Source organism: Pelobates fuscus, chromosome 1 (assembly GCF_036172605.1).
Source record: "Pelobates fuscus isolate aPelFus1 chromosome 1, aPelFus1.pri, whole genome shotgun sequence".
NCBI lineage: Eukaryota > Metazoa > Chordata > Amphibia > Anura > Pelobatidae > Pelobates > Pelobates fuscus.
The window spans coordinates 116,088,848-116,114,191 of NC_086317.1; the positions used below are offsets into that span (position 1 = coordinate 116,088,848).

Below are 25,344 nucleotides of genomic sequence, written 5' to 3' on the forward strand. Positions count from 1 at the left end.
AACCATGCACAGCCTTCAGTCTGTAGCTCTGCTGAGTGCAGAGCTGCAGACTGAAGTGTCTCGTATGTTACCTAGGCAACACTGATACTTCTGGAGATACCAAGACTTACCATGTGGTCTGCAGCTCTGCACCCTGCGGAGCTGCAGACTGAAGAGCCAGCTCACCGGACCAGCAGGGAAATCTACCGGACCACCAGTATAATAATACAATAAAAAAAAAGGTATTTATGACCCCCTTCTACACCCTGTCACAGCCTCTACACCCTGTCACAGCCCCTCCAACCCATCCACTATACCCTGTCACAGCCCCTCAAACCCCCCTCTACACCCTGTCACAGCCCCTCCAACACCTCACCGTCACAGCCACTCCACCCTTTCACCCTGTCACAGCCTCTCAAGCCCCCAACGATGTCACAGCCCTCCTACCCTGTCATAGTCCCCCACTCTCTCACAGCCCCCATTACCCTCTCACAGGCACCCCTACCCTGTCACAGCTCCCCCTCACCATTTCATAGCCCCCCTACCCTGTAACAGCCCCACACACCCTGGCACCCCTCTACACACAAATACACACCCTGTCACAGCTCCCACCCACACACACACCGGTCACAGCTCACACACACACTTTGTCACACACTCAGAAATACACACACCAGCACTAATGTATACACGACTGCAAGGCTATGTAACCATACCTTGCAGTCGTGTATAAATGATTTGCATAATTGCAAATTAATTTAGTTTGCAAATTATGCCATAACTACAAAGAGCTCACAACGCAGCGGCACAGGGAGCCGCGACACTGCAAGCCTCTGAGCAATGAATACAGAAACTAGCTCTCTGTATCCAGCACTGCAAGCTTGTCCTTCTATACAACTACAGCACCTTATACACACAATGCACCAATATTTCTTTTTTTTTACTTTGGATGTTAGTGGGGGACTCATGTTTGAGTTTCCTCACAAAGTCTAGAGCCGCCACTGGATACAGGGTCAAATATATGGCTTGCAAATTAAAGGGAAACTATAGTGCCAGGAAAACCGTTGCGATGGCCTGTTGGCGCTCACATTAGTACTTCCCCCATAGGAAAGCATGTATAAAAGCCGTCTAACGACCTGGATGTCCCTCCAGTGGCTGTATGATAGACAGCCAGTAAAGGTGGACTTAACTCTCAAAGGTAATCATCGCAGTTAATAAAAAAACTGCAATAATTACCTTTGCAGGGTAAAGGGACCTGGGAAACTGCACCCTGGGTTGTCAGGCAGGTCCCTCGGTATATAATTAATATAATCACATAATTATGTAAAAATAATACTTACATTTTTTTTTATTAATTAGGACTAATTATGGGATCTGTCTAACAACCCAGGCAGCAATGTTATTTGCCAAGCCAGCCATGTGTTTAGCAGATAAATCCCCCAGTGAATACATGCATTAATTTTTTCTATGGACAGCAGCCTTTGCAGTCAATTATTTTCTCTGTAATAGACTACCAGGGTTATTCACCAAAGTGAGAATTCGAAGTGAAGCAGAAACGTGTCACTGAACCACCATAAAGCATTGGACCCGGGGAACTCAGGTAGGGGGTCAAATCTTTGCTAAATGGTTTGCCCCATTACCGAGGAACCAGGCCAGGTTACTTCTGCCATCGTAACAACTACAGCGGGCTGTATTGATTATGATGCGTGGAGGAACCTTTTAATATGCGGTATCACACTAAAAACTGCTATGTCCTATCTATCGTATGAGATCATTTACCCCTTAAGGACCAAACTTCTGGAATAAAAGGGAATCATAACATGTCACACATGTTATGTGTCCTTAAGGGGTTAAACCTTATTACACATCAGCTCTTAACCCCTTCCTGCCCCAGTATCTAGAGCGGGGGTAGGCAACCTATGGCCGGTGAAATAGCTCAGTGGGCTAATGCATCAGCAGAATCTGTTCTAACCTTTGGGTTGCAGGTTCAAATCCTGGCAGCCCTTCATTCTTCTGAGGTAGATAAAATGAGTACCATTAAATAACAACCCTTGGATGTTTGGCTAAGGTAACATCCCCAGGATGTACTTGGAAACCAGAGTAATCTGAATGTACCTTTCCTGGTTAAATACTTTGTTGTTGTTGTTGTTGTTATTATTATTATTATGTGTGCCAATCAAGGCGTCTTTGCACGGCCCTCAAGGCTGCTAGAACCAAACAGGCCTCTTTGTCCTATCAGGAGTCCCAGTGAAACTTTTCATATGTGCTAATACGAAAAAGTGGTGAAGGACAGTTCTCAATTTATGCATTGCAGCACAGTAGAGGAAGTGATTTCAGATCACTTAATTCCAGCATTGTGAATGGGAATCCACACAGGAGTAGAGGAGCCTGTCCTGGACCTGGTCCCCACTGGACCCCAGGGAAACCACCCACACACATAGATGTACACATAAATGCAAAATAACCTTCATACAAATAATACGAACAGCCCAAACACAATCCGCACAAACGTAACACCACTAACAATCCACATACATGCACACAACCCCACACGCAATACCCCAAACAGCCACACACACTACCAAACACACAATGTGACATATCCATCCACACACATCTCCACAAGCAGCCCCCCAAACACAGCCCACATTCATAGGTATGATACACGATACCATAAACTACTCATGAACATATACAATATTATAGCTCATATACACACAAATACACCGATACAAAGCAACTGCTGGATAAATAACACAAGCAGAATACAGCATCATACACACCTCAATTAAAAATAGGACTGGGGCGCTACAGGACATCAAAATCTTATTGCGGCACAGTGCTGCCTACCCCTGGTCTAAAGTATTAACCTTAGGATAAAGATCATAAAAATGCTTATCTTCAAGTTAAAAGTCACATAAGCACAAGAACACATAAAAAAATACAATATTTAAACGCCAATCTCTAAATATGCTCTTATGACCTGTGGATTTAGCTATAAATGCAAATAATAGGAAATTAAAGAGATCTGGCACAAAACAACATTTATTATTATTCCTTGCTACACGTCCATAAGCCCACTAATGAATTCCCTAGTTAGTAGATACAGCCCACCAATCCTGCTGGAGAAGTGAGAGGATCAGCAGGCAGCATGGGCACATTCCTATTGATTTGCGACTGCCTTTCTACTTCCTGTACCAAACGGTGTCACCTGATCCCTCCAGTCACGTGACTGCAGTGACATCACTGGACCTTTAGTTGGATAGGAAGTAGCTGATGCTGGTGCAGCTCATCAGACTCTGCTGCAGAGAGATCATATGCTTGGTAAGTGATCAAGGGAAAATGACTCTCAAAATCCAAAGTATAACATTTTAGCATTTTTCTTTTCAATTTATTTATTTTTCCTCTATAATGTGTTTAGTTTTTTTGGGGGGCTGCATGGCATGGTTTCACAGCTTACTCTGCAAGAAATCAGAAAGAATCAGACACTCAGAGTGACTATTTCAGTGCCAGTCAGTACAGTGAATTGTTATAAACTATCACCAGTCCATACGCTCATCACTGTAAATTTAAGGCATGCTTCACGTGTTCCAGATATTTAACACATTAACACATTAATACATTAATACATTAAAGCTGCTCTGTCAGCTTTTGGGGATCTTTACATAGACATAAGACAAAGTAGTCCCAACTCAGTCTTTATGAACATTTCATAAAGTTGTTATTCTCATAACTAATTTTGTGGTGACATAGCCTCTTAAAAAATAAAATAAAACAAATGTTTGCCTCAAGTCCACATGATATTACAGTTTCTATAATTAATGAACACCAAACCAGGAACTGGCTGAATCCACCCAGCCTATTCTGGTGCCATTAATATAAAGGAATGGGATGAGTATATGCACTAGAGCCCTTTAGTATGGCATTTGGGACCTGTCATTTTTTTATGGAATGGAAGGATAAGCTATAAAAAAAAAATGCTTTTTAAAGTTAGCTTTTTAATTGTCCTAAAGCCAGAATATTTTTTTTCTGATTGGGCACTGGCATTGCACATGAGCTCTTGCCTAAAATCCATGATGGAGCTTCTCAGAAATAAGCTATATGTCACCTAAAATGTCTGAAATAACTACCTACACCCACGCTTATCAACTTGAAAGCATACCTCTGGTAATATCTTCTTTGTGTGTATGCAATAAGGATGTGTTAAGATGTTTGAAACATGGTTAGCAGAAGAGGTGTAGCAAAATTACATGTAATCTATCTCCACATGCTGATACTATAAAAATATGTTTCTGTCATTTTGCATTTCTTGTGGTCCCCAGCCCATATTAGTAAATCTAGATATGGGTCGCACTTTGTGCACAACTTATTATATATATGTTGGATGTGGTTGCAAGAAGAGGTGTAACGCTTTTTTACAAGTTACCTGTAATTTTATGTACCTTGTGGTCCCGTGATCCAGTTTACCCATCCAGCTATACAAGCAATCAATGAAGAACATGGAAAGGTGTGCAGATAGATGTTCACAATATGGTCAGGATGAGCTGTGCAATGTAAAAAAGGAATGGAGTAGTCCTTTAACTTATTTTGTTGATCAGTAGGCAATATGACACAATGATTTTATTTACACAGTCTAGGTTGAAAAGAGACTAAAGTCCATCAAGTCCAACCTTGAATTGATTAAAGGGTTACTCCAAGCACCATGCTCACTTCAGTGATTTGAAATGGTCATTATACCTAGGTCATTTGTTTGCGCAGTATATAGCATTGAAACACTACACATACAGAGATTAACCCCTTATCTGCCAGAGGTGTAATGTATTTCTGCATGTTGTTACTGCTAAATATGTTAGCTGTATTTTAAAGGAATACTATAGTCACACTGACCATTCATCTTAATGAAGTTGTCTGGGTGCAGTACCCCTGTCCTCTCAAAGGGAAGCTATATTGCCCAAATACAAAATAAATAAAAATCAATGTTTTGGATGTACTCCAAATGAACACTTGCATGCATTTAATTACCGTATATACTCGAGTATAAGCCGACCCGAATATAAGCCGAGGCCCCTAATTTTTCCCCAAAAAACTGGGAAAACTTATTGACTCGAGTATAAGACTAGGGTGGGAAATGCAGCAGCTACTGGTAAATTTCTAAATAAAATTAGATCCTAAAAAAATATATTAATTGAATATTTATTTACAGTGTGTGTATAATGAATGCAGTGTGTGCGTATGAGTGCAGCGTGTGTGTGTATGAGTGCAGCGTGTGTGTGTATGAGTGCAGCGTGTGTGTGTATGAGTGCAGCGTGTGTGTGTATGAGTGCAGCGTGTGTGTGTATGAGTGCAGCGTGTGTGTGTATGAGTGCAGCGTGTGTGTGTATGAGTGCAGCGTGTGTGTGTATGAATGCAGCGTGTGTGTGTATGAGTGCAGCGTGTGTATGAGTGCAGCGTGTGTATGAGTGCAGCGTGTGTATGAGTGCAGCGTGTGTATGAGTGCAGCGTGTGTATGAGTGCAGTGTGTGTGTGTATGAGTGCAGTGTGTGTGTATGAGTGCAGTGTGTGTGTATGAATGCAGTGTGTGTATGAATGCAGTGTGTGTATGAATGCAGTGTATGAATGCAGTGTGTGCAGGGCCGGTGCAAGGATATTTGCCCCCCCCATATGTCCTGACCTCCCCTCCTCCTCCCTCAGTGGTCCTTACCTCCCCACCCCCGTGTTCCTTCACCCCCCTCCCCCAGTGGTCCTGACTCACCCCTCCCCTAGTGGTCCTTACCCTCCCCTCCCCTAGTGGTCCTTACTTCCCCCTCCCCTCCCCTAGTGGTCCTTACTTCCCCCTCCCCTCCCCTAGTGGTCCTTATCCCCCCCTCCCTCCCATAGTGGTCCTTATCCCCCTCCCTCCCATAGTGGTCCTTATCCCCCTCCCTCCCATAGTGGTCCTTATCCCCCCCTCCCTCCCATAGTGGTCCTTTTCTCCCCCCCTCCCTCCCATAGTGGTCCTTATCCCACCCCCTCCCTCCGATAGTGGTCCTTATCCCCCCCTCCCTTCCATAGTGGTATAGTGGTCCTTATCCCCCCCTCCCTCCCATAGTGGTCCTTATCCCCCCCCCTCCCTCCCATAGTGGTCCTTATCCCCCCCTCCCTCCCATAGTGGTCCTTATCCCCCCCTCCCTCCCATAGTGGTCCTTATCCCCCCCTCCCTCCCATAGCGGTCCTTATACCCCCCTCCCTCCCATAGTGGTCCTTATCCCACCCCCTCCCTCCCATAGTGCTCCTTATACCCCCCCTCCCCTCCCACAGTGGTCCTTATACCCCCTTTTTTTTTATTTTTTTTTTTTTTTTATTATTATTAGTATTATTTTTTATTATTATTTCTTTTTATTTATATTTGTATTTATTTTTCGTCCCCCCTCCCTGCTTGATACATGGCAGGGAGGGGGGCTCTCCTTCCCTGGTGGTCCAGTGGCAGTTCAGTGGGGGGGGGAGAGGGGTGCTGGCAGAGCTGTACTTACCTTTCCTGCAGCTCCTGTCAGCTCTCTCCTCCTCTGCGCCGTCCGTGCAGCTCCTTCTATCAGCTCACACTGTAAGTCTCGCGAGAGCCGCGGCTCTCGCGAGATTTACACTGGGAGCTGACCGAGGTGCTGAACGGACGGCGCGGAGGAGGAGAGAGCTGACAGGAGCTGCAGGAAAGGTAAGTACAGCTCTGCCAGCACCCCTCTCCCCCCAGTCTGTATTATGGCAATGCAAATTGCCATAATACAGACTCTGACTCGAGTATAAGCCGAGTTGGGGTTTTTCAGCCCAAAAAATGGGCTGAAAAACTCGGCTTATACTCGAGTATATACGGTATGTATTTTTTCAATGGGTGTATATGTAATATGGCTTGCAAAACTGCTGCAGTTCTCTTGTCTGCAGTCTTTGTAAGCCTTCCCTTTCTAACCCTTCCCAGACTTACTGTTGCTGTCTAGTCACAGACTTCCTAATGTAGCTTAAGGACCACTATAGGCACCCAGACCACTTCAGCTCAATGAAGTGGTCTGGGTGCCAGGTTCCTCTAGTTTTTACCCTGCAGCTGAAAACATAGCAGTTTCAGAGAAACTGCTATGTTTCATTGAGAGTTAATCAAGCCTCTAGTGGCTGTCTCCCTAGAGGCGCTTCCGCGATTCTCCCTGTGAAAATCACAGTGAGAAGATGCTGGACGTCCATAGGAACGCATTGAGTAATGCTTTCCTATGGGCAGTTTGAATGCGCACGTGGCTCTTGCCGCGCATGCACATTCGGATCTGACGTTGGCAGGGGGTGGAGCGTTCCCCAGTACAGAGGAAGCCCGGCAAAAGGTAAGTGGCTTAAGGGGTTTTAACTCCTTTAACCCAGCGGGAGGGAGGCCCTGAGGGTGGGGGGTACCTAATGACCCTAGTTTGTTTTCCTGACACTATAGTGCTCCTTTAATGAGAAATGTTTGCAAAACAGGTGCTCTGAGCAATTGCTGCCTTGTTAGTTTAGCTCCACTGAGCTAACCAAACCAGGAAGTAAAAGGACCTGTTGTCTGCTTGAAAGTAAAGTGGGTGTTACCATTTATAAAAGTGTTGATTTCTTTTGTAATCTGCACTTTTTGCTAAATTAAAAAGTGGGCACACTCTTCACACATAAAGCTTTTCAGTAAGCTAGAAGTCTCGGATGTCTCTTTAGCCCTGTAATTTTAAAACATTGCACTTATTGAGTATTAATTATTTACATGTATTGAGAATTAATTATTTACATTGTACGGTTAAAAGGACACCGTAGACACCCAGACCACTTCAGCTAATTGAAGTAGTCTGGTGCTATGACCCTTTTGCACTTAGTGCTGCAATGTAAAACATTGCACTTCCAGAGAACTACAAAAAATACCAAAACGGCAATCTACAATACAGCAATAGAAATAGACATAGGGCAATATTGTTTGCAAAAATTATGGGTTAATAGATAAGGATGATTTGCACTCACAAACCCAATTTGATTGTAGGCATATCACTAGAATCAATGTAGCGACTTCAGGACTTTGGAGCCTCAGTAGCATGCATAGGAAGAATAGAAAATAATAATAGTGCAGAGTATCTCAGTAAAAATCACACATTTTATTAAATGTCACACTTACAAAAACGAAGTGTCAGATAGGCACATCAGGTGGAAAAACTCTTGATCCGAAATCCACAAGAGCAGGAAAGCCAGATAAAACAAATGAATACAAAATACATAAAAAATAAATAACTAAATACTCTGTACACTAAAAAAGCCCTACGCGTTTCGTTCAAAGTTGAACTTCCTCAGGGGCAAATATCCAGATGCTGTCCTCATGCAAGCATAACATGAAATGCCAAACTTCTCCTTTTTAAATCCGTTTTCGGCGCGAAGTAATCAGCCGTGCGCCATACTTCCGGGTTCGGGCTCCGGTGCGCTTCCGGTTACGCCTACGTTGCGTTCCGGAATTGGTAACCAAGCCTCGTTTTGATTCTCATCAGTAAGGACGGCCAGCCATGCGTTCCAAATGCGTTCGAATATTCGAAAACGAGCAGAAAGTCCCCAAAGTAGAAAACCACAGTAAATATAAAAATTAAATAGTCAATCAAGGGAAAACATCCCAAAAAGTAAAATATCAGTATGAAAGAATGGATAGAAATAAAAAATATGGGTAAAGAAAAAATAAGACAAAATACAATAAAATAAAATAAAATAGATACAATTCTATTTTATTTTATTTTATTTTATTGTATTTTGTCTTATTTTTTCTTTACCCATATTTTTTATTTCTATCCATTCTTTCATACTGATATTTTACTTTTTGGGATGTTTTCCCTTGATTGACTATTTAATTTTTATATTTACTGTGGTTTTCTACTTTGGGGACTTTCTGCTCGTTTTCGAGCATTGGAACGCATGGCTGGCCGTCCTTACTGATGAGAATCAAAACGAGGCTTGGTTACCAATTCCGGAACGCAACGTAGGCGGAAGCGCACCGGAGCCCGAACCCGGAAGTATGGCGCACGGCTGATTACTTCGCGCCGAAAACGGATTTAAAAAGGAGAAGTTTGGCATTTCATGTTATGCTTGCATGCGGACAGCATCTGGATATTTGCCCCTGAGGAAGTTCAACTTTGAACGAAACGCGTAGGGCTTTTTTAGTGTACAGAGTATTTAGTTATTTATTTTTTATGTATTTTGTATTCATTTGTTTTATCTGGCTTTCCTGCTCTTGTGGATTTCGGATCAAGAGTTTTTCCACCTGATGTGCCTATCTGACACTTTGTTTTTGTAAGTGTGACATTCAATAAAATGTGTGATTTTTACTGAGATACTCTGCACTATTATTATTTTCTATTCTTCCTATGCATGCTACTGAGGTTCCAAAGTCCTGAAGTCGCTACATTGATTCTAGTGATATGCCTACAATCAAATTGGGTTTGTGAGTGTAAATCATCCTTATCTATTAACCCATAATTTTTGCAAACAATATTGCCCTATGTCTATTTCTATTGCTGTATTGTAGATTGCCGTTTTGGTATTTTTTGTATTTGCTATGAGGACATGAGAGGAGTCCTTTCATCTACAATACTTTGTAACTAAGGGTAATTTTTGTGTGTTCTCCTTCACCCATTACCCACTGTGTGTGTTTTGATCTGCACACAGGTGTATTTGTACCTATTTGTTGTTTTATATACTTCCAGAGAACTGCAATGTTTACATTGAAACGCTAAGTCTGCCCTCTGTGGCTGTCTAACAGACAGCCACTAGAGGGCTTAAAGAATTCAAACGGACTTTTGGTCCGTTATCTGACGCTGGGCGTCCTCACGCATCTTGAGCATCAGATTTTCCACATAGGAAATCATTGAATAATGCATTACTTAATGCGGGGCGTGTGGGCGAAGCCTGACAGTGCCGAGGGACACTGGTAAGTGGCTGAAGAGGTTTTGGATTCAGGTAAGTGTTTGAAGGGGTTTCAACCCCTTCAGCCCCAACGGGAGGGGGGCACTCCAGTAGCCTATAGTACCAAGAAAACGGGTTTGTTTTCCCGGCACTATAGGATCCCTTTAACTCCTCCTTTGATTTAACCAGCACAGAGTGGGAAAAAAGGTGCATTATTATATTCCTTTAATGGTACATAAATACATAATGGTGAACTATGTATTATGGGAAACTATTAGCATTGCAGGATATTGGAGACATCATAACAAACCATGCGAACAAAGGTCAAGTGATTTACAAACATTTTCAGAACCTCAAGATGGCGTTACCTCCCTCAATACTGTCATCATCAGGTTATATTTTATGTAATATATTTTTTAATAAGTGTTGGTATTAAGGTAATGCAGAATAGTACTGTACTTTAAAAACAGGTTAGTTTTTTTGTTTTGTTTTGTTTTATTTTTTTACGTACGTTGGAGTTATCGTCCCAAGTGGCGTCCTCCAGCTGCCACTAATAAATTCCACAGGCATGTAGATAACAGTGCTGTTGCTAGGAGACTGGAGCTGGCCTGGCTCACAGGTCGTGAGCAGCAAAATGACGGGAAACTGGTAAAGCATGTAAGCAGCGTGTTAGCGTGCACGGACGGACCACCTCATTACTGCAGAGCTTACTGGCTCAATGGTTATGGAAAATCTGATACCTTAGCTGGCAGATGTTGAAATTGGTTGAAGAGCTGTTTTTGGATCTGTGTGCTTCACGCATTTATTGAGTCGACTAATGGAGCTGCCACATGAGAAGGAAGGTGCCCTAAAGTCTTCATCATTGTATAAGCATTCATGTGTGAAGAAGCAAAGGAGAGTTGCGACCTGTCAGCAAGTAGATGGAAGACATGTTACCTCAGAAAAGAGTTCTCTGTTAGGTTTTTAATTAAATGGACGCTATAGGCACCTAGACCACTTCAGCTCATTGAAGTGGTCTGGTGCAGTGTTCCTGTTCCCTTAACACTGCAATGGTAATTAGTGGCTAGCTGTCAGGTTTTGAAGATTTGGAGCAGCATATACCGATTTATTGTTTCTACTGCCTTTAGTAAAAATAAATAAGTACAAATTCTGCAGAGCATAAACCTTGGGTGAAGTGTAGATTAATTCCACGCTCATTTGATAAGTTATAAACATTTTTGTATTTTCAGCCATTTATAGGAAAAAGAATATCAGTATTTTATAGTGGATTTTTCAGCAGTTTAAAGCCATTTGAAGGCTTATTTAAAAACAAAACAAAAAAAACCTTTAAGGCAGGGCTCGACAAATCCCAGATGTCAGGTTGCCATGGGATTTGTGAGCCTGTTCAGCCCCCCGAGGTGAGTGGCTGCCTGAGAGCACAGGTGGGCAGTCAGCTCACAGAGGGCTGAGGTAGGCGGGCAGCTCATGGAGAGCTGGAGGGGGGAGGTGCTCAGCCGGCTTTCTATCTCATGGAGTGAGGCGGGCGGGTGGATAATGGAGAGCTAAGGGAAGGAGGCTGGCGGCCAGGTAATGGAGAGCTAAGGGAGGGAGGCGGGCGGTCGGGTAATGGAGAGCTGAGGGAGGGAGGCGGGCGGCCGGGTAATGGAGCTTTGAGGGAGGAAGGCGGCTGACTTACTGCGGCGTTGTGGGAGGGAGCTGTAATCTCCCTGCTCTGCCCCTTGCGCACTTTGCAGTAATGCCTGGAGCCGGAGTATGACGTCACTCTGGCCCCAGGCTCGCTAAACCATGAGAGGGAAATGACAAAAGTCTTACTGCACCTCAGGGAAAGCTGATCCACCCCAGCTCTCCCAAAGAGATTATCAAATTTGATGATCTCAGCCAATCCAGTAGGAAGCATTGGGAGGCTATTGCACATGCACGGCAACATGCCACAGCACCAATCAACGTCTCCTCATAATGATGCCATGAATCAATGCATCCCTATAGGGAACATTAACGTAGGTGCTGCACAGTGTGAAGCTCTGAACCAGAAAGCACCTCTAGAGGCTGTCTGTGTGACTTGTCACAATAAGGTGTCAACATCTCAGCCAATCCAGTAGGAAGCATTGGGAGACTATTGCACATGCACGGCAACATGCCACTGCACCAATCAACGTCTCCTCATAATGATGCCATGAATCAATGCATCCCTATAGGGAACATTAACGTAGGTGCTGCACAGTGTGAAGCTCTGAACCGGAAAGCACCTCTGGAGGCTGTCTGTGTGACTTGTCACAATAAGGTGTCAACAGGCAGCAATGTAAACACTGCCTTTAGTCTGAACAGTGAACTTAAAAGCAATTAAAACTCACCTTATTTCCAGCGCAGCGCGAGTCTCCCGGCGCTGGCTCCGCCCACTTGACATAATCAGAATCGACGATTTATAGCCAATCCAATGCTTTCCCATAGGGAAAGCATTGCATTTGATAAAATTGGCAAGGGGGCGGGGCCAAGCGCTGTTTTGGCCAATCAGCACCTCCTCATAGAGATGCATGGAATCAATGCATCTCTATGAGGAAAATTCAGCATCCCCATGCAGAGCGTGGAGACGTGGAACGGCAGTGCTGCCTACTGTGCAGCACTGAACCAGGAAGCACCTCCAGTGGCCACTTGGAGGTTTCCCTAGGGGCAATGTAAACACTGCCTTTTCTCTGAAATGGCTTGAATATAATCAAGCTGAAGTTGTTGTGGTGACTATAGTGTCCCTTTAAATGTGGTATGAGTTGGAAACCTCTGGGGTTGCCCCAGAGGTTTGTAACATCAAATTCACACAGGTCAACATCTGTTCAAATTGCTTCTAAATGCTGAACAGCCCACTAGCCAGCTTAGCTGGCAATCTCTGGGACAACATTAAATTCAGCCATAGACCAAGTTCAGTGAGCTGCTTTAATAGCCTTACAGTATTGTCCAGTCAGGGAAGAGATTCAATTCACAAAAGAATGGACTCCACTAAAGTTGGATAGCCGCCTTCCTTATCTACAAATGTATCCATGCAAGGTGAAAGCCAAGAAAGTATTGTTTTTGCTGAAGGTTTTAGGATCCATGTTGTGTCTGGTTTGGGATGCATGCTTGTAAACTCAAATTCTGTTTTGGGCTAATTCTCCATTTATAAATTGCCCGGTTGGTGCGTCATGACATTTTGTAATGACGGTTGCTAAGTGTCCTGTGCATTGTTTGTTGATGCACTTAGCTAGATTTTTAGTTTATGAGCATGGACTTGGTGGTAAATGGTATGGAAGTTGGTTAGATCATGTAGGACTGACTGGCAATTTGGTGATGTTTAATACATAAAGTTTGTAAAGTTATGTTATTTGTTTAATCGTTTTAAAGTGCATGCTTGTTATGCCCCCATTGAGCTTTAAATAAAACACTGTGACCTAGCCCAGTAAAAGTGACCAATTTGTGTCTGTTTTCATTGTGTGGTCTCTTTATTCAAATATATAATTTTGTCTACCATACATATATTGCTGTGCGCAAAGGTTTTATTACAATGAAAACAACTTGCACTGTGTGAGAGGATTCACTCCAGACCCTATGAAAGATCCCCATATGTTGTAAAACTACAACTCCCTTGATGCTTTGCACAACATCTGGGATCTACCTTTTGAGCACCCCTGGTGTAGCACAATTTGAGATTTCCAATAAAGTGGTAGCATCTGCTGCTCAAGGTCCAGTAATCTTGGCCAGATTCCTGATTCCAGATTCAAGAATAGAGCCCCTAGATTGCACAGAGGGGATCCATGATTTATTCCTTGTTCACTACAAGGAATAATGGCAAGGATGGTGTTCAAAAACTTCTATCTATCCATCTATCTATCTATTTGTGTGTGTTTATATGTGTATAGATATGATCTAGATAAAGTGTTAATACAAATAGTCTGAGTGTCACCTAAAAGTATTATATTAAACCTTTAACGAGGCTTGTGCACAAATGAGTGTCATCTGCTAGAAATTAATCTGATGCCTTTTGTTCTGTGCCCTGGCGGATCAATTTGTTCGGGCACAGATTAAAAGGAAATTTGATTAATTCATAGCAGATGAAATTCATTTGTGCTTAAAGGACCACTATAGTGCCAGAAAAACATACTCGTTTTCCTGGCACTATAGTGCCCTGAGGGTGCCCCCACCCTCAGGGTCCCCCTCCCGCCTGGCTCTGGAAAGGGGAAAAGGGGTAAAACGTACCTTTTTTCCAATGCTGGGCGGGGAGCTCTCTGCCTCCGATCCTCCTCCGTTCCGCCCCGTCGGCTGAATGCGCATGCGCAGCAAGAGCTGCGCGCGCATTCAGCCGGTCGCATAGGAAAGCATTTACAATGCTTTCCTATGGACGCTTGCGTGCTCTCACTGTGATTTTCACAGTGAGAATCACGCAAGCGCCTCTAGCGGCTGTCAATGAGACAGCCACTAGAGGATTTGGGGGAAGGCTTAACCCATTTATAAACATAGCAGTTTCTCTGAAACTGCTATGTTTATAAAAAAATTAGTTAACCCTAGCTGGACCTGGCACCCAGACCATTTCATTAAGCTGAAGTGGTCTGGGTGCCTAGAGTGGTCCTTTAAGTTTAATATTAACCCTAAAGGAAAAAATGGATGGTAAGAGAAAATCCACCCACAAACGATACGTGTTTTTGTAATCCCCCAGGTACTTTCTCAACCATTTTGAGAAAGCAACAGGGGGGTGCGAAACGCGTCCAGGGTACTCACTGTCTCTTTTCAGCGGGTAGTGGTGTTGGAGGTCTCCTTCACGTCTGGCAGCAGTAGGTATTGCAACTTTGTGTCTATTTGGTTTTTAAAGTGCTTCCATCTAGCAAACATGTTGCCTCTGCTTGGAATTTCACTATCATGTTTGGACATGTGAACCCTATGCATACTGCTTGATATACCTACCTTTGCATTCAGTATCCTGATTTCTGCCAAGATAATTTTTATGTCGTTGACCGCTGCAATTTTGTTTAAAAATGTGCACTTTCATTGTTTCTTTTGTTCATCATTTATTTTTCCGTGGATCTTAACAAGCTCTATTCCTCAGTGCGGACTACATCATCAGTTCTGTTCCAGGAAACATTGACTTTGAATATATGTTAACCCTTTTAGTTGCAGTCAGGCTAAAGCTTTGTTAGCCCGAGCAACACAGAGGGGAATAATCTGCGGGAAACTCTCAATTAGCATAAAAAAAAAAATAGAAAATGTTGAAAACACTAAATGGAAGGACAACAGCAACATGGTATTCCAGAAATTATAATCACTTCAGCAATCAGCTCTGGAGTTTATGTTAGCCATTTAGAGATGCCAGTAATAAATAAGCTGAAGCAGTTACAGTGCCTTAAATGTCCCTTTAATAGCTGTGCTTATATCATTGAAAGTATATATTAACCTTTTCAGTCCTGGAACTGGCATTGGCAATGAATAAATGTTAATACTTTAGTACCTGGGCCTGGTAAAATCAGGTACTTAATTTTGGAACGGAAAAGGTTAATATACATTACATGAGAATCTATGAAGATGGGAAGTATTTTATAAGCAGATGGAGATAGGAAAAGGGAGCAGACAACTTTTGTGTTTATAAAAACCAAAATGGTAAACATATTGTTTAATAAGTGGACGGGAGACCAAGGGTTTTCCTACTTTGTAGAGGGAGAAAGGTGTTTTTTTAAAAATAGATATTTTTTTATTTTAGCAGTGCTAGTGATCTAAACAGAGCTGGTTTATTGAGTTGTCAGGATTTTTCCCAGCGTTTCTCACAATATGGGCATATTCCTAAAAGATTTTTGCAGGATCCTGTGTGCTCTTTTGTACCTGGTTCTTTAAAGTGACGGAAGTATCTGAGCTGGTAAAAAAGGTATATAACTTGGGTTAGGAGATGCCGTGTACAGTAGAATAAACATTCTGTCATTAATCCTTATTACATTTAATTTTTACTTGAAGTGCAATTTTAATTTATAGAGTACCTGAATGAAACAATAAGTACTGTAATTTATTTTTACATATTTGTATTACTATTTAAAACAACCATATGCTGCTAAATGGAGAACTAGATATTTAAGAGTAATTTTTTTTCTTGTCGTGAGTGGCAGTACTGCAAACAGGTGGGTAGTCACTTCCTTAAGTGGACAAGAAGCTTTGCAAGTTAAAGGACCACTATAGGCACCCAGACCACTTCAGCTTAATGAAGTGGTCTGGGTGCCAGATCCAGCTAGGATTAACCATTTCTTCTATAAACATAGCAGTTTCAGAGAAACTGCTATGTTTATAATGGGGTTAATCCAGCTTCTAGTGGCTGTCTCATTGACAGGCGCTTCCGCGCTTCTCACTGTGATTTTCACAGTGAGAAGACGCCAGCGTCCATAGGAAAGCATTGAGAATGCTTTCCTATGGACTGGCTGAATGCATGCGTAGCTCATGCCGCGCATGCGCATTCAGCCGATGAGGAGGAGAGTCCCCCGCCTGGCGCAGGAAAAAGAGGTACATTTAACCACTTCCACCCCCTAGAGCCTGGGGGGGGGGGGGACCTAGAGACCCTATAGAGCCAGGAAAACGAGTATGTTTTCCTGGCACTATAGTGGTCCTTTAAGGGATTTAAATTTCCCTCCTCCCTGCCTATAAAAGGCCATAACATCCCCATGGATATTTTTATATTTTCTTATGTTATTTCCAGCCCTGCATCTCCAGAAAAAACAGATAAAGAGAAAATGCGAGCACCTACGCACAAAAAGGCTACTTGTAAGGCCAAACATTTTTGCTGTAGTGCAGGGCTTGACAAATTTGTTTGTTTCAATAGCTGTTTTGTGTGAATTTTTTTTTTTGAGAGGAATAAATTATTTGGTTCCCCACTGGAAATGATCATAAAGCAGATGGCGAACACCAAAAAGGACATTTCTAGGTTTTTTTTAAAGCTGGTTTTCTGAAACGTCTTCCAAGGCTTTCTTCTTTTCCCACATGGGATTTGTCCGTTGTTCTCAAGGCTTTGTGCAGTCCTCCTTTTGAACCATTGGATACTATACCTTTTGAAGATTTTATCAATCAAAAGAGCATTTTTGGTGGCTGTTACCTCCGCTACAAGGGTTGAAGAATTGCATCCTGCTCTGAGTTTACAGTTTTTCACAAAGATAAAGTGGTTTTACACCCAAAGCCTTTTTTTTTGCCGAAAGTTCTCTCCAGACGAAACCTTAACGAACCTATCGTTCTACCTTCTTTCTGCCAAGCTCAATCTTCTGACTCTGAGTAGAAATGGTACTGCCAGGATTTTAAGAGGGTGTTTTAAGCTCATCTCCTCCGCTCTGCTCCTCATAGACAATCAGATCATCTGTTCATCAATTTCCAAGGTGCTTTTAAAGGAAAAGCGGCTTCTAGTCCAACTATCACTAGATGGTTTAATAAATATGTTGAATTTTTAAAGCAACTAATCTAATGCATTTAGCGAGATTTATCGTATTAATGCTCATTTGAGGTGATTGCGATTCCAGTAAAAACCATTAGTTTCTCAGAGTTAACCTATATAGTAGCACAATAGCTATAACTAAAAACATGTATTACTAACAAGTGTTGTTATGACTATTTAGATTACCACCCCCCTCAAAAATGTAAATATATAATATACTTACTGATGTTAGGACATGTTATGTTAGGACATGTCGTTGCGTCATGAGCGGCGTGGACTTGAACGGCGCTAGGGTGTAATGACCTATCCTAACATCTGTGACAGTGAAGCCTCCCCCAACCCATCTCCCCCATTATACTTACCTCGCCGGAATCAATGGGGGGGGGGGGAGGGGGCTGGCTGACAACAGAAAGAAGTCTTCTCGCTGCCATTCCTACAGATCCAATCTGGTGTCATCGCGATCACATGACTTGGATCAGCTGGATTGAACTGCCTGGGTTGTCAAGCAGATCCCCCCCCCCCCCAACATGTAATGAATAAAACAAACATCTCATATATATAATGCATATCACACACTTGGAATTACATTGTATATGTTCTGCAGTATATTCTAAATGTATTTTGATATGTATTGTGATTAAAAAAAAATATATATATAGGGGTGTGTGTGTGTGTGTATATGTATATAGGTAGACTTTACAAACTAATTGGTTCCAAAGCCACATCCAGCATCTTCACCTCCAAGATCGTCTGAAACCAGCCACCCAGACAGCTGCTGCAACAATCGGTTTGCATAACCAAAACATTTCTGCACAAACTTTCAGAATCCGTCTCAGGGAAGCTCATCTGCATGCTTGTCGTTCTCATCGAGGTCCAGACCTGACTGCAGTTTGTCATCATAACCGACTTGAGTGGGCAAATGCTCACATTCGATGGCGTCTTGCACTTTCAACAGGTGTTCTCTTCACAGATGAATCCCGGTTTTCACTGTACAGGGTAGATGGCAGACAGCGTGTATGGCATCGTGGGGGTGAGCGGTTTGCTGATGTCAACGTTGTGGCTCGAGTGGCCCATGGTGATGGTAGGTTTATGGTATGGGCAGATGTGTGTTATGGACAATGAACACAGGTGCATTTTATTGATGGCTTTTTGGCCCGTTGTTGTGCCATTCATCCATGCCACTCATCCATGACCATCACCTCATGTTGCAGCATGATAATGCACGGCCCCATGTTGCAAGGATCTGTACACAACTCCCGGGAGCTGACAACATCCCAGTTCTTGCATGGCCAGCATACTCACTGGACATGTCACCCATTGAGCATGTTTGGGATGCTGTGGATCAGCGTATACGACAGCGTGTTCCAGGTCCTGTCAAGATGCAGCAACTTCGCACAACCATTGAAGAGAAGTGGACCAACATTCCACAGGCCACAATCAACAACCTAATCAACTCTATGCGAAGGAGATGTGTTGCACTGTGTGAGGGAAATGGTGGTCACACCAGATACTGACTGGTTTTCGGACCCCGCCCCCCGGATCCTCCTATACAGTAAAACTGCACGTTTTAGTGTGGCCTTTTATTGTGGCCAGTCTAAGGCACACCTGTGCAATAATCATGCTGTCTAATCAGCATCTTGATATGCCACACCTGAAAAGTCTTAGATCTTTGAGTTCAACTCATGAAAAATGGGGGCAAAAACAAGTGTTGCTCAATATAAAAAAAAATCTCTAAAAAGAGAGTGTTACTTTACAGTGCCCGAAAAGTAAAAGCTGCTCAACACTAAAAGTGGAATACCGTTACCCACAATAAAAAACAAATACACAAAAAATAAGGTATACATATTATACCAAACAACAACATACCAAAATAGCACGTCAGGAACTCCATTGGGGAGTGTGCTATTCCCCCCTAAAATAGCACTTTGTTTATCAACCTCAGAGCCGGGATTTCAGGGCTCTGGAGAAGGTGAGCGCAACTATTTACACTTTTGATTTTATTATAGTATGTGCTATTCTACACAGTCGCTTTTCTGGTTTCTTTCTCGTTGTGTATTCCTGGAGGGATACTGCCTGGGCTAAAGGGGTGTTTGCTGCCCAAAGAGCATAAAGGATCCTTTTACAGAGCCAATATTGCATAGGCTCCTGTCCATGTGAGTGGTTTTCAGTCATTTATTACCATCAATTGTCTATTTTGGGAAACCGTCTGCACTATATTTCTTATTTTCTTGTTCCCTTTTATATGTACATTCAAGTTTTTCAAGACTGTCACTGTACTTAAGGGGTGAGTGAATCCCTCTACTGTTTAGAGTGCTCCACTTGTTTGGTATAATATTTATACCTTATTTTTTGTGTAAAAACAAGTGTTGCATTTATAATTTCGTTCAATGTGTGTATATGTATGTATGTATGTATGTTTGTATGTATATATCTATATAACCGGGGGGACCTTCCTGACAACCCAGGCAGAAATAACCGAGAATGTAATTTGCAATTTGCCCTATAAATTTAATTTGCCCTATATTTGACCTTGTAACACCCAAAAATTTTGTTTAAATAATAAATAATTATGAATTTAATAATAATTATTATACCAGTATTGATTTATTTAAAACATTATTTTGTTTCAAAACCCTAGTATGTGGCACATGTGATAGGGGTAATTCTCATTCCTGGGCTGCCATACAGTCGCAAAGGCAGTATAAGCCAAGCAAACCAAACTGGCAAATTTCAATGGGTAAAAACTGAAATGGGCAAGCCCTATATTTGACCGTGCACCTTTCCAAAACCCCATGACACCTGTACATGGGGGGTAATGTTGTACTTGTGAGATATCGCTGAACACAAATATGTGTTTTTAGAGCAACGCAATATATAATGATGATGACATCATTTGTGAAAGGGCAGTTTTTGTGTGAAAAATGCAAAAAACAAATATGAACACTAACTTTGGCCAGGGTTTGTGACTAAGTGGTTACTAATAAAGACTGCACATACTCCATTTTGAATACCATGGGTTGTCTCCTTCTACAAATGGTATGCCATGATGGGGTAATGATGCTTAGACATTCTTTCACAAGGGCAAAAACTCTGTTGGCTGCCTTTAATTTCTCTCATCAGGTTCAGGCAGTAGGTGCACACTGGGATCAGTGAAATCCAAACATGCACCCGCTCACCGGCTTTTAATTTTAGTTTTTTGGCTAGATCTCAAGCATTCTTGAAAGCATAGTTCAAAGTCTAATGTGGATGAAGAAACATGATATGAGAGAGATACTGGAAGCCTACAGTTTTGATTACTGCACAGCACAAAAAAACAACCAATACAAAGTATGTTCCTTTATATATTTATTTTATACTGAGGGCATTTGCTAGGCTCACAAATAATGCAGTACAAATTCTGACAGTGTGGCTTTTAAATTAAGATTCTGGCATTGGTATGATATTTCTTTCACAAAACAGAAATATTAACAGGATTTTGATTTTTTTTTTTTAACGCTTTTTGCTGTCTAATGTTTGAATTATTAGCAGTCTTTTTAACCCCTTAAGGACCAAACTTCTGGAATAAAAGGGAATCATGACATGTCACACATGTCATGTGTCCTTAAGGGGTTAAAGGACTACTCCAAACACCAAAACCCATATGGCCTGGCAGGAGTAAATTATTAAATTGTTTAATAACAGTTTGACAACTTGGTTCCTGCTGGGTGTTTCTTGCTGCCTCCACTTCTGCCGTATGCTCTGCCACTGAGCTAATCGTGGCCGTGCACGGACGCACATGCTGCCTGAGAGCAGTCAGCTGATGCTTTCAACCAATGAGCCGATTTAAATGGCATTGTAGGAGTGTCTGGCAGCAGGGGAGGCGGTGACTGGCACACTTAAAGGAACACTATAGTCACCTAAATTACTTTAGCTCAATAAAGCAGTTTTAGTGTATAGATCACTCCCCAGCAAGTTCACTGCTCAATTCACTGTCCTTTAGGAGTTAAATCACTTTGTTTCTGTTTATGCATCCCTAGCCACACCTCCCCTGGCTATGATTGACAGAGCCTGCATGAAAAAAAAAAAACTGGTATCACTTTCAAACAGATGTAATTTACCTTAAATAATTGTATCTCAATCTCTAAATTGAACTTTAATCATATACAGGAGGCTCTTGCAGGGTCTAACAAGCTATTAGTATAGCAGGGAATAAGAAAATCTTAATTAAACAGAACTTGCAATAAAGAAAGCCTAAATAGGGCTCTCTTTACAGGAAGTGTTTATGGACGGCTGTGCAAGTCACATGCAGGGAGGTGTGACTAGGGTTCATAAACAAAGGGATTTAACTCCTAAATGGCAGAGGATTGAGCAGTGAGGCGGCAGGGGCATGTTCTACACACCAAAACTGCTTCATTAAGCTAAAGTTGTTCAGGTGACTATAGTGTCCCTTTAATTGGTTTGACAACTTTGGGAGGGCGCTAGGGCACAGTGGACTGTAGTGGTTATTAGAGATCGACTGATAGAATTTTTCCAGGGTCAATGCAGATACAGATTATCTTTAATCTTTCAGCTCAATTCTCGATAACTGGTGCCTATATTCTGTAAATTTATTGTTTTGAAAAAGCAACATGAATTTTACACAAATCTGGCATTAACTGAACCTCACTGAGATTCCAGCATGTTCAATGCTGTTACTAATCGGTGTGGGATTGCTTTCAAATCATACTCCTCTCATTATCAGGAAGACAGCTCAGTATATTAGAGCACATTATTTGGAGAACAACATATTTTCCTAGACCTCAATGGCTGGTACTGAGCTGATATTGTTATATAGCTTATATACACAATATTTGCTTAAAGGATCACTCTAGACACCCAGACCACTTCAGCTTAATGAAGTGGTCTGGGTGCCAGGTCCAGCTAGGGTTAACCCAATTTTTTATAAACATAGCAGTTTCAGAGAAACTGCTATGTTTATAAATTGGTTAAGCCTTCCCCCAAATCCTCTAGTGGCTGTCAAATTGACAGCCGCTAGAGGCGCTTGCGTGATTCTCACTGTGAAAATCACAGTGAGAGCACGCAAGCGTCCATAGGAAAGCATTGTAAATGCTTTCCTATGCGACCGGCTGAATGCGCGCGCAGCTCTTGCCGCGCGTGCGCATTCAGCCGACGGAGAGGAGGAGGAGAGCTCCCCGCCCAGCGCTGGAAAAAGGTAAGTGTTACCCCTTTTCCCCTTTCCAGAGCCGGGCTGGAGGGGGTCCCTGAGGGTGGGGGCACCCTCAGGGCACTCTAGTGCCAGGAAAACGAGTATGTTTTCCTGGCACTAGAGTGGTCCTTTAACTTTTTAACTTGTATCTTGTCTAGCATTATCTAACCTTTCTGTTCATATTTACATTTGATGTTATTATAAACAGTATTTTTCCTATCAGATTAGAGGCAGTGCTTACACCATAGGGATATCCAATCTGGAGGGAAAAAACAGGCAGGCAAATCTCCAAACATTTTAACCCCTCCCCTAATTACCTCCTTTCCAATAAGTAGCAGCTCCTCCTGATCATCCCCAGTTATTTGCCTGCCTTCGGCAGGGGAGGTTATGCAGGAAGGTTCTCCAGGAAGCAGGTGAGAAGGGCTGAGGCTCGGGAGGCTCTGCTTCCTTGATGTTCGGGTAAGTAGCGTTTAACACGCCGGACGGCGTGGTCCCTCAGAATTTATTCCGTCTCTTGCCGTGCCAGGTGCCGGTCTGACGAAGGACGCAGGCGTGCGTCGGCTGGGAGGTCCTGTCGGTGGAACGCACACACAGGTTGCGTTGCGTTCCACCAGGGAGTCGCAGAGCGCTATGCACATGCGCAATGCGAACCTGGATTCAGGCGCCAAATTTGAACTTGGCGTTTTTGTTTGGTTACAGGACTTAAAAGGAGCATTACCAGCAGCAACCTCTGTTTGCCAGGAGCTCTCAGAACGGTTGCAAAGTGTGTTTCTCACCTGCCCTCCAACACACTCTCAGGCCATTTAAGGTAAGACTGATTAAGTTTTTATTTAAATGGTTCTAGCCTGAATCTTTAGGGAAAAATTTTGTTTATTTTCCCTTGTTTGTTTTCTGTTCCCAGTATATAATCCTGAAAATTTGGATAAAGTTGCTGAGAAGGGGAAATGTACATCTAGCCAAGCATTTAATGTGCTCTGTGTGTGGCCATCTTATGCCAGATGGTTGTAAAAAGGAAACTTTGCTCTGTGTGTTCAAAGAAGCTTCAGAGGAAGCACAAAGAACAGATATGTCCACTTTATCAGCTGGTTGCAACAAAGTATGCAGCAAACAGTTGTGGATATGTGGTCAGCAGCATTACAGACAATCCAGGCTTCGGTTGCCCAGGATTCTCAGATTGTGATACATGCTAACAAAAGCCTAAGATCTTGGGAAGTTCCGATTCTAGTTTGGAACTAGTGGTTCTGAGTATGGCGATAATTCAGCAGTGTCTCATCAAATGAGGAATCTGCATTCCCAGTAGAATCCATTTGGGGTATTGATTAAAGAAGTGCAGTGGCATTTGAACTTGAGGAACAGGGTAGAAGTCCAATAGGTTTCTTTTTCACCCACAGATTGGGGAGTTGATTTAAAAGATTGGAAAATTCCCAAGTCACATGCTGTTTATTGGCTAGACAGTTTTTAAATCTCTCTTTTCCATAGGAGCGGAACAAGACTGTAAGCTGGATACTATCCCTGTAGTGGGCGTTCCTATTGCTCAAATAGGTAAGAAGACTACATTACCAATTGGAGATTCAAGCGGGCTCAAGGAGGTCATGGATAAACGCATGGACTCCTCCTTAAAGATGTTGTTCATCTCTTCTGCAGCCCAAGCTAAAGTTTTGATTACGGGGTCATCCGTTACCAAGGCCCATAAACTTGGTTGGAAGAACTAGAAAAGGTATATACGGGAGAAGCTAAGGAAGACCCGTTAAAGCTATTAAAAAATATCAGTATGGCATCTGATTTTTTTTTTTTTTAGTGGATGCCTCTGCAGAAAGCCTGAAATTATCGGCCAAGAATATAGGTATTTCAACAGTCGCCAGAAGAGCGCTTTGGCTTAGAAATTGGTCAGCAGATGCGGCATCTAATAATTCACTGTGTGAACTGTCTTTTGAACCAGGTAGACTTTTCGGTTCAAAACTGGATGAGTTGCTGAAACAGATGAAGGAAGGAAGGAAAGCTTTACCAGTATCATATAGGAAGCAGTTTAGAAGCCGTAACGCAGAGACACTTCCCTCATTTAGAAGTTCCTTTCGTAGAAACTATTTCAAGGGTCAACAGAAAAGAGCCTTTGATTATAGGAAGAAGGAAAGGTTTACTGCCAAGAGAAATAAAAAATGATGACGCCAGGCCTGTAGGTGGAAGGTTGAGTCACTTCCTAGAGCACTGGAAAGAGACAACATCGGATCGCTGGGTCCTTACAGTGATGGAGCACGGATACGCTCTAGAATTATCACAAGCCCCAAAGAACATGTTTCTATGTTCCGAGATTCATTCTCTAGATATGGAACTCCCTCTGATGCGGGAAGTATCGACTCTGTTACTAAAAAGAGTGGTGGAAGAAGTTCCTCTAAAGGAAAGACATCAAGGCACCTATTCAAGACTTTTCTTGGTGCCAAAACCAGATGGTTCGTTCAGACCTATCCTAGACCTAAAGGCCGTAAACAAGCGGATTATCAAAAAGAAATTCCTCATGGAAACAGTAAAGTCAGCTGCTCTGCTTATTCACCCATAAAGTTGGTTTGCGTCCCTGGATTTGAAAGATGCCTATCTTCATGTACCCATAGCAGAATCCAGCAAAAGTTTTCTACGGTTGCGGTGTGCTGCCAATCGGTAACCAAACATTACCAATTCAGAGCACTGCCTTTCGGCCTGTCATCAGCGCCCAGAGTATTCACAAAGCTTCTAGTAGTAGTTTCAGCTTTTCTAAGAGGTATGGGCATCGCTGTCATTCCATATTTGGACGACTGGCTGTTCATTGCAGAGTCCCAAGTTCAACTACAGTTAGACCTGGGGACAGCCATCAAATCGCTGGAAAAGCATGGCT

At 42.6% G+C, this 25,344-nt stretch overlaps 1 protein-coding gene across 1 annotated transcript in view; it reads left to right on the forward strand.

Annotated features, from left to right (window-relative positions):
* Positions 1–3,217: 3,217 nt before the first annotated feature.
* The window catches only part of ASMTL (acetylserotonin O-methyltransferase like), a 58,853-nt gene continuing 36,726 nt past the window's right edge, over positions 3,218–25,344 (forward strand). Inside the window, exon 1 of the mRNA XM_063450180.1 lies at positions 3,218–3,303. The gene's annotated coding sequence lies outside the window, so the exon portion shown is untranslated. The remainder of the gene's footprint in view (positions 3,304–25,344) is intronic.